Source organism: Rhinatrema bivittatum, chromosome 11 (assembly GCF_901001135.1).
Source record: "Rhinatrema bivittatum chromosome 11, aRhiBiv1.1, whole genome shotgun sequence".
In the NCBI taxonomy this organism is placed as follows: Eukaryota; Metazoa; Chordata; class Amphibia; order Gymnophiona; family Rhinatrematidae; genus Rhinatrema; species Rhinatrema bivittatum.
This window is the reverse complement of record NC_042625.1, coordinates 4,692,222-4,709,120: the sequence shown is the minus strand read 5'-3', so window position 1 is coordinate 4,709,120 and position 16,899 is coordinate 4,692,222.

The following is a 16,899-nucleotide window of genomic DNA, read 5'->3' as shown; positions in this document are numbered from 1 at the left end:
TAAAACATGGCGACTTGGCTGTCAGTGTACACCATGAGACGTTTTCCACGGACTTGAGAAGGTCTGAAGTGCTCTCCAGATTGCTCGTAACTCTAAGAGATTGGTTTGGTATGTGGATTCTTATGGGGACAAAAGTCCTTGAGTTTTTAGGTCATCGAGATGGACTCTCCAACCTTTCCTGGAGGCATCCGTTGTGAGCGCTAGCTGATGAGGGGGCAACCGGAAGGGAGCTCCTGAGGATAGGTTTCTGGGAGAGAGCCACCTTTGAATGTCTGCTTTCATTGGTTTGGTGAGTTGAACTCTGTAGTTGAGGGGCTACAGGAACTGTGACCATTGAGTTTTAGGCCCCATTGTAAGCGGCGCATATACAGCCTCATGTGGGGAGCTACATAGATGGCTTCCACCATGTGGCCTAGAAGTTGCAGAATATGGCGTACTGAATTTTGGTTTCTGTTGAATAAGATCTGAGCTAATGTAGTAAGAGTCTGCATTCTGTCTCTGGGAAGGTAGGCTTTCTCTTCCACTGTATTGATGAGAATGCCTATAAATTGTAGAATTTGTATAGGTTATAGGTGTGATTTCTTGTTATTGATGAGAAACCCCAGTGTCTGGAGACAGTTGATCGTACATAGCGTATGCGCTTGTAGCTTAGATGGATCCAATGCCACTAGTAACCAATCATCCAGATTAGGGAATATTTGGATCGATAGTTGTCTGAGATGAGCCACCACCACTACTAGGCATTTTGTATATACTCTTTGGGCTGAGGATAGGCCAAACGGCAGGACCTTGTATTGGTAGTGCATGTTCTGAAATTGAAAACAGAGGTAGCACCAGGAAGATGGGTGCATGGGTATATGGGAGTAGGTATCCTTCAGATCGATGGAGCATAGCCAATCGTTGGGTTGTAACAGCGGTAAGATGTTCTTGAGCAAAGTCATCTTGAACTTCTTTTTCTGGATATGCTTGTTGAGGTTTCATAAATCCAGAATGGGATAAAGACTCCCCCAACTTCTTTGGGATGAGGAAGTATTGGGAGTAGAATCCTTGATTTTGTTGTTGAAGAGGGATTGATTGAATAGATTTCTGGATCTGCAGGTTCATCACCCTGTGTTGAGGGATGATGAGTGGGAAGATGTAGTCCGTAGGGGAAGGATGTGTGGAAAGGATGGAAGGGTTAAGAAGTTTAGGCGATAACCTTCTCTGATTATGTTGAGCATCCATTGATCTGCAGTGATGGACTCCCAATTGCTGAGGAAGAAGCGCAGGTGTGCCCCTAAAAACAGTGGTAGTGGTGGCTCTGTGCCTCTCAAAAAGCAGGTGGTTGCTTTTGCAGTGGTGCAGTTGCCTGTTTCTGCTGTCTTTGCTGACGAGACCTGCCCCTTGATTGAGTAGGATGGGAGGGGTGTCTTGGCAGGCCATATTGTTGAGATCTGTAAGGTGTGAAAGGTCTGTATGGCCGTTGATAGGACTTCCTGCGATAGGAGGGATAGAAGGGTTAATGGGATTTGTGTAAGTCCGAGTGGGTGGTGAGAGAGAGTTACGCTGTGCTCTGCTCCTTTTGATGGGACACCGTTTTCCCGAACTTGTCCCCAAATAGATTATCACCCCACAGGGGATGTCTGCCAATTTTTCATGAACATCACAAATTATGCTGGCTTTGAGCCAAGCCAGGCATCTGGCTGCAATGGCTGTAGAAGAGGCTCTTGCAGAGGATTCAAAAGCTTTGTAGATTGATTTAAGCAAGTGTCGGAGCCCTTCTTCCATGTCAAGGAATGGCTGTGGGAGGGTGTTATCTTCCACAAGGCAAACGGGGTGCAACTTTTAAAGATCTATCAAACCCGGGCCTGATACCTGACACGGAGTAACTCATCTTGGAGGGTCCCAGGGAGGATGCCCTCTTGGGACGGACTTTTCCTTTCTTCGTCGGTCCCGGCGAAGAGTGAGCAGAAGTCTGTGGGGCATAAGAGCCCGTCTGGAGACGCTCCATTTTGCAGCACGTTGGCACTGGGCCCTTTGACATTCGACCACAGTCTCTACATGAAGCTTGGTCGTGGTCAGGGCCTTAAACATATGTAGCAGTAATTATGTCCATCAGTGATGGACATAATTTTGCCACACTGACAATATTTAAATCCAGATGGTTTCAGAGCCATCTGGGATCGAAAAACTAGCCAAAAAAAATCACGAAAAAATTTCCTGAATGGAAAAATAGTCTGAGGAAGAAAAAACCCCGAGTGTGATCGGCTCGTGGAAAAAAAGAAACTGGTGAAGAGGGAATTGCGCAGGAAGACCACAGCGCAGACGCACACGCACAGAGTCAAAGCTCTGTGACTCACTGAGGAAACACCGCCTACTTTGGGGTCTCGACGCTTCCCAGACAGCAAGGCTAATTCAGCCCTGCTATTGACGGGAAAATTTAAAGTGCAAATACAGGAATACCTGAGCCGCATCAGAAATCAAAAGAAATACATGTAGATGAGGCTATCAGCTATTACCCCGATGCAAAAAATCACCATGCTCCTGCTGTGCACATTTTAATGCGTCTTTACGCGCTCCAAGATGTCTAAACAAAAACAAAAAAAAACCCCAACCCCCCCCCCCCCACAAAACCCAAAATAATGTTTTTCTGTGGTTCCTCCTACTTAGTATTGTCCCACAGGAAGCAGCATGAAAATTTTTTTTTTACCGGTGGACAGGTTAGGGAAACAGACACCCATTAATTGACCTTCTGGTTTCCTAACCAGTGCATAGCCACTTCTCTTGGGTGCTGATACCTTGGATACCACAGGGACACACAATTTATCCCTAGTGTGTCCTTTTTAGTGCGACTCCTCATTTTAATAATGCATTGCGCATCCGGGAGAGGGGGCATTCCATCATGAGCACCCATTTTACGCAAGCTGATATTGCATTGGTCTTTGTGAGTACAAACACACACATAGAAACATAGAAGTGATGGCAGAAGAAGACCAAACGGCCCATCCAGTCTGCCCAGCAAGCTTTCACACCTATTTGTTTTCATACTTATCTGTTACTCTGACCGCTGAGGTCAGGGCCTTTATTGGTAACTTTATGGTTCCAATTCCCTTCCACCCCCACCATCGCTGCAGACAGCAGTGCTGGAGCTGCATCTAAGTGAAGTATCTAGCTAATTAGTTTGGGGTAGTAACAGCCGTAATAAGCAAGCTACTCCCGTTTGTTTACCCTGCACGTGCAATTCAGCCATTTCCTAGCGTGTGGCAGATGGACTCAAAACAAGTGGGTATTGTGTGCTCGTGCTAGCAGTTGGAGACGGATCTGACGTCAGCACGGGTACATATACCCCCACAGGAAGTGAAGCAACCTAGTAATTTCCGTCTCCAAAGCAGTTTGGAGCTACCCCACGCTCGCTGAGCGTGTTTCCAAATTCTAACAACTAAATTCATAGACGAAACCTACTGAAGACGAGCCCCGCACTCCTGTGGTGATACCAGGCGGTCACTCCCCCAGTTGAGTTTCCCGAGCTGACTTCCGTGGTCCCTCGGAGGTAAGAGCCTCGGTCCGGTGGCCGGTTCGCGGCAGGGACCCAGCCCCCGAGTGAGAAGGGCTCGGGCGCGGCTTGGCCCCCGAGCGAGACGAGTTCGGGCGCGGCCTAGAGGCAGCCTCGGTCCCGGCGTGGACTTGGCCCCCGAGCGAGACGAGTTCGGGCACGGCCTAGAGGCAGCGGGTGCACTTCCTTAAGCGCGGCGGTGAAGGTACTCACCCTCTCCCCCCGCAGCCGGAGACCGCCCGGGTCGCAGCCGGGAAGCGCCGAAGACAAGGTAAGGCGTACATCTTTACTTGGTCTCCGAGGAAGTGTGGACTAACTGAGCCTGCCTACGAGGCAGCCCGCCTAGGAGGTCGCCATTTTGCCTGCCTACTCATCTTCTCCAATTAAGCGCACGTTGCTTGCTAAGCGCACGCGATAGGCGCACGTTGTTAGCGCACGCGATAGGCGCACGTTCGCGCACGCGATAGGCGCACGTTGTTAGCGCACGCTATTAGGATATGCGCACTTTCTAAGACGCCCGTTTATAGGCGCACGTTTATAAGACGCCCGTTATAGGCGCATGCTGTTAAGCGCACGTGTTAGGCGCACATCGTTGGGCGACACCGCATTTCAGGCGAATGGAGCATAAGAGAGCCCATGCGTCCGCAGAGCCGGCACCTCCAGAATCAGGCATGAATGCTCTAAGCCTCTGCTCAGCATGCAACCTCAGAGCCACACAGAGCGAGGAAGCAGACTCCCTATGTGCCCAATGTGAGGAAGTCATGGGAGTTCCAGGACAAGACCGGTCCCAGCCCAGCGGTTCCTCAGGGACCACACCGGACTTGGCAGGCCGCGGCGAGCAGCCAGGTAACCCGAGAGACCTGGTACCCCTGCGGCCAGATCCGGCTTCGCTTTCCTGGGTGGAATTATTTAAGGGGATTCACGCCTTTGTCCAGATGCAGTCTGCTCCTCGTATGGGTCTTTCCGTCCCGGTTGATCCGGCCCCTGGACCCTCGAGACCTAGGCACGGCCACTCGCCACCCGACAGCCCCGATTATGGGGATTCGGATTGCTCCGAGGAACATGAGGAGCCCCCCGAGGAGGGTGAATTGCCCTCGGAGATAGAACCATATCGGACCATGAGACGCTTCTTTCGGAAAGAAGATCTTCCAGGCCTGGTCTCTCAATGCTTATCGGAGCTGGCCATTCCGGGCCAGGATGCCCCAGGGGACCCTATAAAGAACCCCCTGCTAGAGGGCCTGCACCAAACGGCTCACCACTTTCCCCTCCTACAAGCAGCACAGCAGCTAATCGAGCTGGAATGGAAGGCACCGGAGGCCTCATTCAAAGGGGGTCGGGCCTTGTCTGGCATGTACCCTCTGGATCCGGCGTCCAAGGAGCTGCTGGCGTGCCCCAGGGTAGACGCCATAGTTAACGCAATTGTGAAGCGCACCACCATTCTGGTGGAGGGGGGAGCAGCCCTCAAGGATACGCATGACCGACGCATGGACACCATTCTGAAACAAGCTTTTGAGGTAGCAGCCATGTCCCTTCGAATCGCGACTTGTTGCACCGGGGTGACGCGCTCCTGTTTATCACAGGCAAGAAACAACACCCCAGGAGAAGACATGGAATCAGCTCTCGCTTTTCTCACTGACGGAGCCTCCGACCTCGTCCATACAGCAGCCAAGGGAGTGTCCTCCTCAGTGGCACCCAGGAGACAGCTTTGGCTACGCAATTGGGCGGCCGACTCATCCTCCAAGACACGACTCTCAAGAATGCCCTTTAAGGGTTCCCTACTGTTCGGCAGCAACCTCGAGAACTGGGCTACTAAATGGGGTGCCTCTCCATTACCCCGTCTACCAGAAGACAGGTCAAGGAGGAGCCAGCGTTCTGGTTCTAGACCATCTAGAGGTAGAAACTCGCAGCGCTTCAACCCCTACAGGACTCGCTATCATGCACCTCGTTCTCAGGCCAGGAACCAGCCCTTTCGGACTAACCACACCAAGAAGAGAACCGACACGGCTTCTGGCCCCGGCCGTAACCCACAATGACAATCAGCCGACCCATCCGAGGGTAGCAGCCACAGGGGACAGGCTAACCCTCTTCTACCGCAGGTGGGTCGAGATCACTTCGGACCAGTGGGTCCTCGCCATCATCCGGGAAGGATATTACCTGGATTTTCTTCGGCTTCCACCGAACAAGTTTGTGGAATCACCTTGCTCACCGATCAAGAAAGCGGCACTAGAAGTGACCTTACAGAGGCTCCTGACCCTAAGAGCCATAATCCCAGTACCTGCAGGAGAGTTAAATTCTGGGCATTATTCCATTTATTTCATAGTACCCAAGAAGGAGGGCACTTTCAGGCCCGTCCTGGACCTCAAGTCAGTCAATCGACACCTACGGGTCCCCAGCTTTCGCATGGAAACTCTGCGGTCTGTCAAGAATTCAGTACAGCCAGGGGAGTTTCTCACCTCCCTAGATCTGTCGGAAGCCTACTTGCATATCCCAATCCATCGGGATCACCAGCGCTATTTACGCTTCAAAGTCCTGAATCAGCACTTCCAGTTCCGAGCTTTGCCCTTCGGGTTAGCCACCGCGCCGCGGATCTTTACCAAGGTAATAGTAGTAGTGGTGGCGGCACTCAGGAAGGAAGGAATTCTTGTCCATCCCTACCTGGACGATTGGCTGATCAGGGCAAAGTCACCGGAGGAGAGTCACCGGGCAACCAACAGAGTTATAGCTCTTCTGGAAAGCCCAGGATGGGTAGTCAACATAAAGAAGAGTTCCCTACAGCCATCCCAGTCGCTGGAATAACTAGGGGTCCAATTCGACACCCAAGACGACAAGGTCAGCCTGACCTCCAAGAGACAGTCAAAACTCCGGAATCATCTGCAGGTCCTGCTGAGCGCCAGCCGGCCCACAGCTCGGGATTACCTACAAGTCCTCGGCCTCATGGCATCCACTCTGGAAGTGGTGCCTTGGGCGCGGGCTCATATGAGACCATTGCAACGCGCCCTTCTATCTCGATAGAGTCCACGATCGCGGATCTACACCATACACCTACCTCTGCCGGCCAGCGTGCAGAATCGGCTACGGTGGTGGTTACAGCCCGGCCACATAAGCCGGGGGTAAAGAATGTCCTCCCCAACCTGGATTCTGCTCACCACAGATGCCAGCCTGAACGGATGGGGAGCACACTGCGAGGAACTCACCACCGCCCAAGGGTGGTGGACCAGAGAAGGGTCAAGGTGGAACATCAACCGACTAGAGGCACGGGCAGTCAGGCTTGCGTGCCTGCGATTGCCCACAGACTTCGCGACAGAGCGGTCAGAGTGATGTCAGACACTGCCACCATGGTGGCATACATCAATCGACAGGGCGGAACCAGAAGCCAACAAGTGTCCCTAGAAGTAACTCCCCTGATGATTTGGGCAGAAGCAAATCTTCAGGACATCTCCGCCGTCCACATTGCCAGGAAGGACAACACGACGGCATACTTCCTCAACAGAGAAAGCCTAAACCCGGGGGAGTGGCAGCTGTCACCCACAGTTTTTCAGATAATTGTGGATCAATGGGGGACGCCAGCCATGGACCTCTTAGCAGACAGGTCCATTGCTCAAGTTCCCAGATATTTCAGCCGCAGGCGGGATCCTCGAGCCCAGGGGATCGATGCCCTGGTACAACCATGGCCTCAGGGGATCCTGCTATACGCCTTTCCTCCGTGGCCCCTGCTGGGCGCCATTGTACACAGGATTCAGCGACACAGAGGCCTAGTTCTTCTAGTGGCCCCGCACTGGCCAAGAAGACCCTGGTACGCAGACATGAGAAGACTACTGGCAGGGAATCCTCTACGCCTGCCTCCACACAGGGACCTGCTGCGGCAAGGTCCCATCCTCCACGAGGATCCAGCTCAATTCTCTCTTACGGTCTGGCCATTGAGAGGGCTAGATTGAAGAAAAGAGGATACTCGGAGCTGGTAATAGATACACTCCTCCGAGCACACAAGTTCTCCACATCCCTGACATACATCAGGATCTGGAGAGTTTTTGAAGCTTGGTGCGACTCTCACAGCACCAATTCACATGCCGCTAAGATTCCTCTCATCTTGGACTTCCTACAAGATGGACTTCAGAAAGGTCTGTCCCTCAGCTCCATCAAGGTACAGGTAGCAGCACTGTCTTGCTACGGTCCCAGGCGTGACGGCAACTCTATTGGCAGACACCCAGACGTTTCACGTTTCCTGAAAGGAGTCAAACACATTCGCCCGCCACTGAAGTGGCCAGTGCCCTTGTGGAACCTTAACCTAGTATTGGAATTTCTAGCGGGATCCGCCTTCAGGCCCCTTCGAGGCCTGTCTCTCCATTTGTTAACCTTGAAGATGGTGTTCTTGCTGGCCGTATGTTCAGCACGCCGCATCTCAGAGCTACAAGCACTGTCCTGCCGTCATCCATTTCTCAGAATCACTCCAGAGGCTATTCATCTTCGCACAGTTCCATCCTTTTTACCCAAGGTGGTTTCACACTTTCACCTTAACTTGCCTACCACGGAAGGTTTGAAGAAATCAGAAGAAGGTCGAATACTACGTCATCTCGACATCGGCAGACTGCTATCCAGGTTCCTGGAAATGTCAGAAGCAGTACGAAAGACGGACTACTTGTTCGTCCTGCACAGCGGGAAGAAGCAAGGGGAAGCGGCCTCACGGCCGACCATCGCCTGCTGGATTAAAGAAGTTATCAAGGCAGCCTACGTAGAGGCGGGTAAACCACCGCCTCTACAGGTCACGGCTCATTCTACCAGAGCACAATCGGCCTCTTGGGCAGAAGCTAAGCTGCTGTCACCTGCAGAGATATGTAAAGCGGCGACGTGGTCCTCCCTCCATACCTTCTCCAGATTCTACCGTCTGGATGTCTAGGCCCGGGAGGACACAGCATTTGCGAGGGCAATCCTACACAGTCCTCAGGCAGCCTCCTGCCCAGTCCGGGAGTAGCTTTTGTACATCCCATTTGTTTTGAGTCCATCTGCTACACGCTAGGAAATGTTGAGTTTACTTACCTGATAATCTCCTTTTCCTTAGTGTATGCAGATGGACTCAGCATCCCGCCCGGCTGCCGGTATACATGGGGATTCGCCAACTCACGGTAAGACATGTTTCTTATATAGGGCATCCACCCTGCCAGGTGTCGACGCCTTCCGGCTGAGTACACTGGCGGTCTCCAGCTGCAATCAATTGGTCAGGATAATCCTGTTCATTTAACCGATCGGTCAGTCACACATATATCCATAAAAGCTTTTGCAAGGAAGATTACTGATTTGCTACACTTCCTGTGGGGGTATATGTACCCGTGCTGATGTCAGATCCGTCTCCAACTGCTAGCATGAGCACATAATACCCATTTGTTTTGAGTCCATCTGCATACACTAAGGAAAAGGAGGTTATCAGGTAAGTAATCTCAACATTGTTGGTTGTCTGAATAAAAATCCTCTTTACTTAATTCCCTCTGTTGCTGAAGCAGTGAGCTGCGCTGGATACTTATTCCAAGTCAAGTATCATGCTTAATTGATTCGGGGTAGTGCCATCATAACAAGCAAGCTACACCCATGCTTATTTGTTTACCCAGACTATGTAATTCATTCCTTGTTGGTTGATGCTGATATAAATCATCTTTTCTTCATTCTCTCTGCAGTTGAAGTAGAGAGCTATGTTGGATGTGCATTGCAAGTGAAGTATCAGGCTTAATTGAATCGGGGGTAGTAAGCGCCGTAACAAGCCAGCTACTCCTTTGCTTATCTGTTTACCCAGACTATGTAATTCATTCCTTGTTGGTTGATGCTGAATATAAATCATCTTTTCTTCATTTTCCCTGCCATTGTAGGCGAAAGCTATGCTGGATATGCATTGAAAGTGTAGTATCAGGCTTATTTGATTTGGGGTAGTAACCGCCGTAACAAGCAAGCTACTCCCCTGCTTTTTTGTGGATGCAAATCCTTTTTTCCACATTTCCTCTTGCCGTTGAAGCATAGAGCAATATTGGAGTCGCATTAACTGTGTGTATGTTTATTGAATAAGGATATTAATCTCCAGGTAGTAGCCGTCATTCCCGCAAGCAAGCCACCCCTTGCCTCTTCTCTTCATTCACATCCTCTAGACTTTATGGATCCACAGTGTTTATCCCACGCCCCTTTGAAATCCTTCACAGTTTTGGTCTTCACCACTTCCTCCGGAAGGGCATTCCAGGCATCCACCACCCTCTCCGTGAAAAAATACTTCCTGACATTGGTTCTGAGTCTTCCTCCCTAGAGTTTTAAATCGTGATCCCTGGTTCTGCTGATTTTTTTCCAACGGAAAAGGTTTGTCATATTCTTTAGATCATTAAAACCTTTCAAGTATCTGAAAGTCTGTATCAATCACCTCTGCTCCTCCTTTCCTCTAGGGTGTACATATTTAGATTCTTCAATCTCTCCTCATAAGTCATTCGATGAAGACCCTCCACCTTTTTGGTCGCCCTTCTCTGGACCACCTCCATCCTGTCTCTGTCCATTCAGAGATACGGTCTCCAGAACTGAGCACAGTACTCCAGGTGAGGCCTCACCAAGGACCTGTACAAGGGGATAATCACGTCCCTATTCTTACTCGATATTCCTCTCTTTGTGCAGCCCAGCATTCTTCTGGCTTTAGCTATCGCCTTGTCACATTGTTTCGCCGACTTCAGATTGTTAGACACCATCACCCCAAGGTCTCTCTCTCCTGCTCCGTGCACATCACCCCCCATCGAATACAGTTCTTTTGGATTTCCACACCCCATATGCATGACTCTGCACTTCTTGGCATTGAATCTCAGCTGCCATATCTTCGACCACTCTTCCAGCTTCCTTAAATCCCGTCTCATTCTCTCCACGCCTTCCGGCGTGTCCACTCTGTTGCAGATCTTAGTGTCATCCGCAAAAAGATGAACCTTACCTTCTATCCCATCTGCAATGTCGCTCACAAAGATATTGAACAGGACCAGTCCCAACACCGATCCTTGCGGCACTCCACTTAACACCGCTCTCTCTTCAGAGTATGTTCCATTTACTATCACACATTGTCTTCTGTCCGTCAATTAGTTTGCAATCCAAGCCACCACCTCGGCACTCACTCCTAAGCTTCTCATTTTATTCACCAACCTCCTGTGCGGGACTGTGTCAAAAGCTTTACTAAAATCCAAGTAGATGACATTGAGTGCTCTTCCTCGATCCAATTCCTTAGTCACCCAATCAAAAAGGTCTATCAGATTCGTCTGACAGGACCTTCCCTTGGTGAAACCATGCTGCTTCTGGTCCAGCAATTCTTCTGACTCTAGATAGTTCCTTATTCTTTCCTTCAGCAGCGTCTCCATTACTTTTCCCACCACTGAGGTGTGGCTAACCAACCTGTAGTTCCAGCCTCCTCTCTGCTACCACTCTTGTGAAGCAGGACCACCACTGCGCTTCTCCAATTACTTGGCACCACTCCCGTTTCCAGGGATCTATTGAACGGGTCCTTCAGTGGACCCACCAGCACATCTCTGAGCTCCCTCAGTATCCTGGGATGAACCTCATCAGGCCCCATGGCTTTGTCCACCTTCAGTTTTCCTAGCTCTTCCCATACATGTGAATGAGACTATTACTCAATCACTCCAAATGCAAAAAAATAAATGTGCATCTCAGACACACATTTATCGCTCAGATATTAATGCCTGTCTGGAGCAGGCCGTTTTCATTACTGGCAGACGGCCGGTTATGAAAACCGAGGCCGAGTTTACTGGCATCCGTTTTCATAATCGGCAGCTGCGGCGGGTCACGTTAGCAAGGAGACGCTAAGGTTGTGCAAGCGACCCTAGCACCTCCTTCTTAGCACGACCCCATAATTTACATATTGTATGGTGCCCCCCTTGTGGGCGCCATGCATGCATTAAGAAAGCGGGTGCTGAAAAGCCAGCACCTGCTTTCCGCGAACATTATTGCATCGACCCCAAACATTGTCTCTGATGACAAATTATCCACGGTGAGGATTGGAGAGGGAAGAGGAGACAGACTGAACCAGCAGAGCCTGTTCAGGGGGCAGGACCAGCAAACACTGCACTCTAGCCAGGGCTCTCACTCTCTTGCATTCTCCTGCAGCACTCTAGCCAGAGGAGGTCTCACTCTCTTGCACTCTCCTGCAGCACTCTAGCCAGAGGAGGTCTCACTCTCTTGCACTCTCCTGCAGCACTCTAGCCAGAGGAGGTCTCACTCTCTTGCAGTTTCCAGATATGCTCAGTGAGTAGGGAGCCAGATGGAAATTTAGGAGAAGGGAGTGGTTGTTATCTGTGGTGGCCTGAATTTTGGGGGGCCAGAGCCCTCTGGCCCCCCATTTGTATTGCCTATGAGACAAATGGAAAGTTCCACAAATAGAGAGAGACAAGGATGATCTAATTTCAAGAAATAGAAACAAAGGTGTGAGCTAATGCTGGGTGAGGAGCCAGAAAATAAAAAAGAAAATCATTCCTCCATTAATGAAGTGACCTAAATCCTGCTTTATTTAAAGATAACTGGTGGATGAAAAAACATAGATGTGCTAATGGAATATCACCTTAGAGTAACAGGATAAAAAGTTGGCCCAAAAGTAAGAAGAAGAAAACCAAACATTGAATTTCCCTAGTCACATCTGGAAAAAACAGAAATGTCCAAGAAATGTTTTCTTCTTCAGATGCCAGGTCTCCTGCTACGAAGATCCTGCCTGTGTTCTGGATCCTCAAACTGAGGTGGTGAGCGATATACTCCCACCTTTGCTACAAGCGAACTTGGCTGAGAATACAGCTGGAAGCACACCCCCTGTCTCTCGAGAAGCTTTTAACTAGCCCTGAGCATGCTGGGTCTCAGGGCTTGGAACCTGGGTACCCTTCTACCTTCTTTTGCTAGGTTGGAAGCTTTGGGGATAGCTAAAATAGAGATGCAACATGAAGTAATTCTGAAAAACTTATTGTGGATTGTGAGAACTTCATGGTTAAAGCTAGAGAGGAGGTTGCTAAACCTGATGTTCCTGTAATTCAAGGAGATCATGATGCATTAATGTTAGGTAATATTGCTTTATGCCAAAAATTAAGAGAATTCTGAGAATGTTGCTAAGGCCAGAAATTTGTGATTAATTTCCCTCGTTTCAAACATATCAATAGTAGGCTTCTAAATTTGGAAGCTCCTGAGCCTGCTTTACCGCTACTACAGGCTGCTTATCTAGCTCGTAAGAAGATATCAGGACTGGGGAATATTTCTTGTTTCCTGAACAGTTTCGCAGAGGATACCTTTGGAAATCTTTCTTTTGATTTATTGCAGTCTTCTATGTGTTCTTCCTAGGACTAGAGTCTGATAACGTTTAGTTATTTAATGTTTATTTTTTCCAAATTGGAGAGGGGAGAAGTGTGAGTGTGTGTGTGGGGTGGGGGGGGTTTCGTATGTTTACTCCTAAAAGAGCAGTTTCTTTGAATTTCTACTCCCCTCTCTTATTGCACCAGACTAGGTTTATAGATAGGGCGTTTTTATTTAATCCATCTACAGTAGCTTGTAAGCAAAAGGTATAGCCAGATTGACTCTCTCAGTTGCTGCAGAAAAAGCCTTTGACAATCTGGGTTGCTTTCTATTGGAAAGAATATATATATAAATGGAGTCAATGTTTAACAGTCTATCACTTGGAAAAAGGGACAAATTCACCAGTTTTGGCATGCAGGAAGAAAACAAGAACGAGTTTGAAAACTAGACACATCAGGTCAGTATTTTCCAGGTCTTCCAAAACGATTTGCTGGGAAACTGTTAGAATACTGAGCAGCACTCCATTCCAAAAGCCCCCCTCCCTACCCTTCCAGCACTTTCCACAGAGCGAGACAGCACCTGGTGATGGCTGGCACCAAAAAGCACTTCCAACAACACACAAATCCACAACCTGTACACAAACTCCACATAAACCCACACCAACACAGCCACATGCATCCCCATTCCCCATATACACTTCTTACCCTCACATACCCCTTATCACACCCACATTTATATACCCCCATACTCACCAAACACCTCAGTTGAACCTAAAATCCACACACCTCCATTCATCTGCCATATACACACACCAATCCTCATTCACATGATCCACACATTCATACGCAAACCTGTAACCTACACACCCCAACTCATCTGCCACACACACACTCCTACATCCTGTTGCGTGTCCCGGCTGCGGCAGGTCCACGACCGGTCCTACTCAACTCTGGTGCCCGGCTCTCGGACCTGGCCCGTCCTCTCTGGCAGCGGTGGGTAGCCGCTTGCCCTCCCACACCCCCGCTGCCTCCTCGGGCGCTTCCAGTTGCTCCGTGGACCTCTCCAGCTCCCGGCGGATCTCCCCACGTGGGCCGTGGGGAGATGCTGCCATCCAGTGTCCTGCCTCCTCCTAGGTGCGCACGTGCCCCGTCAGCCTTTAAAGGGGCTGCGGCGGGAAACTAACCTGCGGCCCCAGACAATGACATCATCAGGCCCCACTATTTAAGGCAGGGCCCGCTACTCACTCCTGGACTTGGCAACAGGTCTCTACGCTTGTCGTGTGCTTAGTTGCTTGTTCCTGGTTCCTGTTCTCGACTTTGTTCCTGGTTCCAGTTCTTGACTCTGTACCTGGTTCCTACCTTGCCCTACGCTTTGGATTGACTGTTGGCTTTGACCCTTGCTTTGTTGGACTATGCTCTGGATCGACTACTGTCTTTGACCCTTGCTCCATTGCACTACGCTCTGGATTGACTACCAGCTTTGACCCTTGCTTCTTTGGATTTCGTCTACTGCCGCCTGCCCTGACTCCAGCCTGTTCTCGACCATGCCTCCAGTGACTTCTCAGACTTGGCCTTCTTAGGCTTCAGCCTTCTAGTGCCAGGCTTCTCTCGTCCTTGAACTCTGGTCTGTCTTGCCTGCCCAGGCTTTCAGACTCCTGCCTTGTCCTGATCACCGTCTTGGTCCACCTGATACCTCTGCTGGACCCTGGCTACCTGCTTTGAACACCTATCGGGATCTATCATATGGAGGCCCGTCTAAGACCAGCCGGCCCCGGCATCCAAGGGCTCAACCTGCGGGGAACGAGGGCTGGTATTGGTGAAGCTCCAGTCGGCCTCTGTCTCCCAGTCTGCTCCGCCTCTCGATGGTGGGGACCCGTGGGGCTTGCCCTAAGGGTAGTGCCAACCCCATCTCAGGTCAAGGGTCCACCACCCTCGCAACACATCCTCCAACCCTCACTCACATGAGCCACACATTTATACGCAAAGCTATAACCCACACCCCCACTCATGTCACACACACTCCTACATCCTCCAACCCTCACCCACATGAGCCACACATTCATATGCAAACATATAACCGCACACTTTTACTCACATGCTCACCAAACACATACACTCCTCCCCTCCACTCAATCCACTTACACTCCCACAAACATCCACATGCCTCATACCCTGCAAGAACACTTCCATTATACACCCTCTACACACCCCTTCTACAAATCTATGCTGGAAAGCCGTCCCAAAACCATGCCTCTGCAAGTGTACCCTACTCTTTTTTTTTAATTTTAAAGGTATTTGGTTTTCCACCTGCATTCTTAGTTTGGATAAGGACTCTTTTTTATATAAATTAAATTAATGGTCGGAGGTCCTCTTTTTTTTTTTTTTTAATCTCAAGAAATGTACAAGACAAGGTTGTTTTTTTTCACCACTTTTGCTTGACCCAGCTATCTAACTATTGGCATGTAAAATCTGTTCGGTCTAGGGATGAAATGTAAATAGAGTCACAACGAGCTTTCATTATATGCAAACGCCACCTTTTATTTTTCAACATTCTCGGCATCGTTCTGCCTCTCCTAAACGTTTTGAACATATAGCAAAATCTCTGGATATAAAACTGATTATGCTACAAAATCTGGGGCCCAAACTGGTCATATTGTAATACACTAGACCTGATTATGAAAATTAGGTGTCATAGACAGTATCCTTTGGCTTTGTTGTGATTGAGAAATGTATAAGAATTGTTCACTCTGGCATACAAGATATGGCTGTATATTTTTGTTAAATAAATAAAATATTATTCTAAATTTGGGTGGTTTTGCTTGGAACCCCTGACAAATGTCCCACCAGAACTAGCTGGATTCTAATTGGCTGCTTCATGTTTCATATATTTGCTAGTACAACTTTTAAGTTTTGGTTTGTTCTAATTTTATTCTAGCTAATAAGAACATTAAGCAGGATTTAGGGGCCAGCAGAATAAATATTCTTAATGATTATTTTGCTGTCTGTTCACTTGAGGTCAAAAACTAGCATTTTATTTGAAATAGGAGCAGGTCTTCTAAGACCTTTGTTTAAAAAAGGTGCTGATCTTTACTGGGTGACTTCATGGCACTTACAGTACCCAGGTTCTTGCACCACAATTTGCCTACGAGGCTGGAGTCTTCTGTGTTGGAGGGGGGGCTGCAGAGGGATAAGTTCACACCCGCATATGACGTTGCTCATTGTCTGGAATTTCTGGAGCTTCATGGAGTCTGAACGTTGTTCTTCTACTGGCTTTTCACTGAGTCTTTTACTCCTAGGATAAAGTATTTGACTGCCGTGTTCCTAAACTTTGTTTACTGAGGATCTGAACTGCTCAGTTCTGTCTTCTAATTCTAGTTTCTCAATGAATTCATGTTGCTAGATTTACTGTGGCCAAAGTTCGGAAGATGTATCCAGAGTTTGGTTAGTGGAGGTTTCTGATTCAGGAAATTAATATTGAATGAATTACATTTTCATTAAAAGGAGATCACCGATATTTTATTTATAAACATTTATAAATCTCCCATTCAGAGTGTGCTTATAGATAATGTACAGCAGAACAGAAAATAAATTTACAGTATGAACAAAATCCAAGGCCCCTACTGATCTCACCTTCACCCTGGAGTGGCCAGATCCTGTCAGTATTGATGGTATTTTATGTTGCTAATTCTTTTCCTGTTATGTATAATCTTTATCATGTCCAGCTCTGATTTATATTTTTCAGAGGTTTTGTTTTAGTATTTCTTGCCTTGTCTGAATAAATACTTTGAAAAAAAAAAAAAGGTTGAAATGTATTGTTCCACCCATTTAGTTACTGGATGCTGTGGAACTTCCTTTCTTATAAAATCTGGTGTTATACAGTGATTGTCTTTATATATATATATATATATATATATATATATATATATATATATATATATATATATATATATATATATATATATATGCGCCTGTAAAAAGGCTTCATTGCTGAACTGGTTGACTCTGACAAGTCAACATCATGGGGTCTTTTCAAAGATGAGCAGTTTTGTATCTGTGTGAAATTTCAGGTGACCTAAGTTTGCA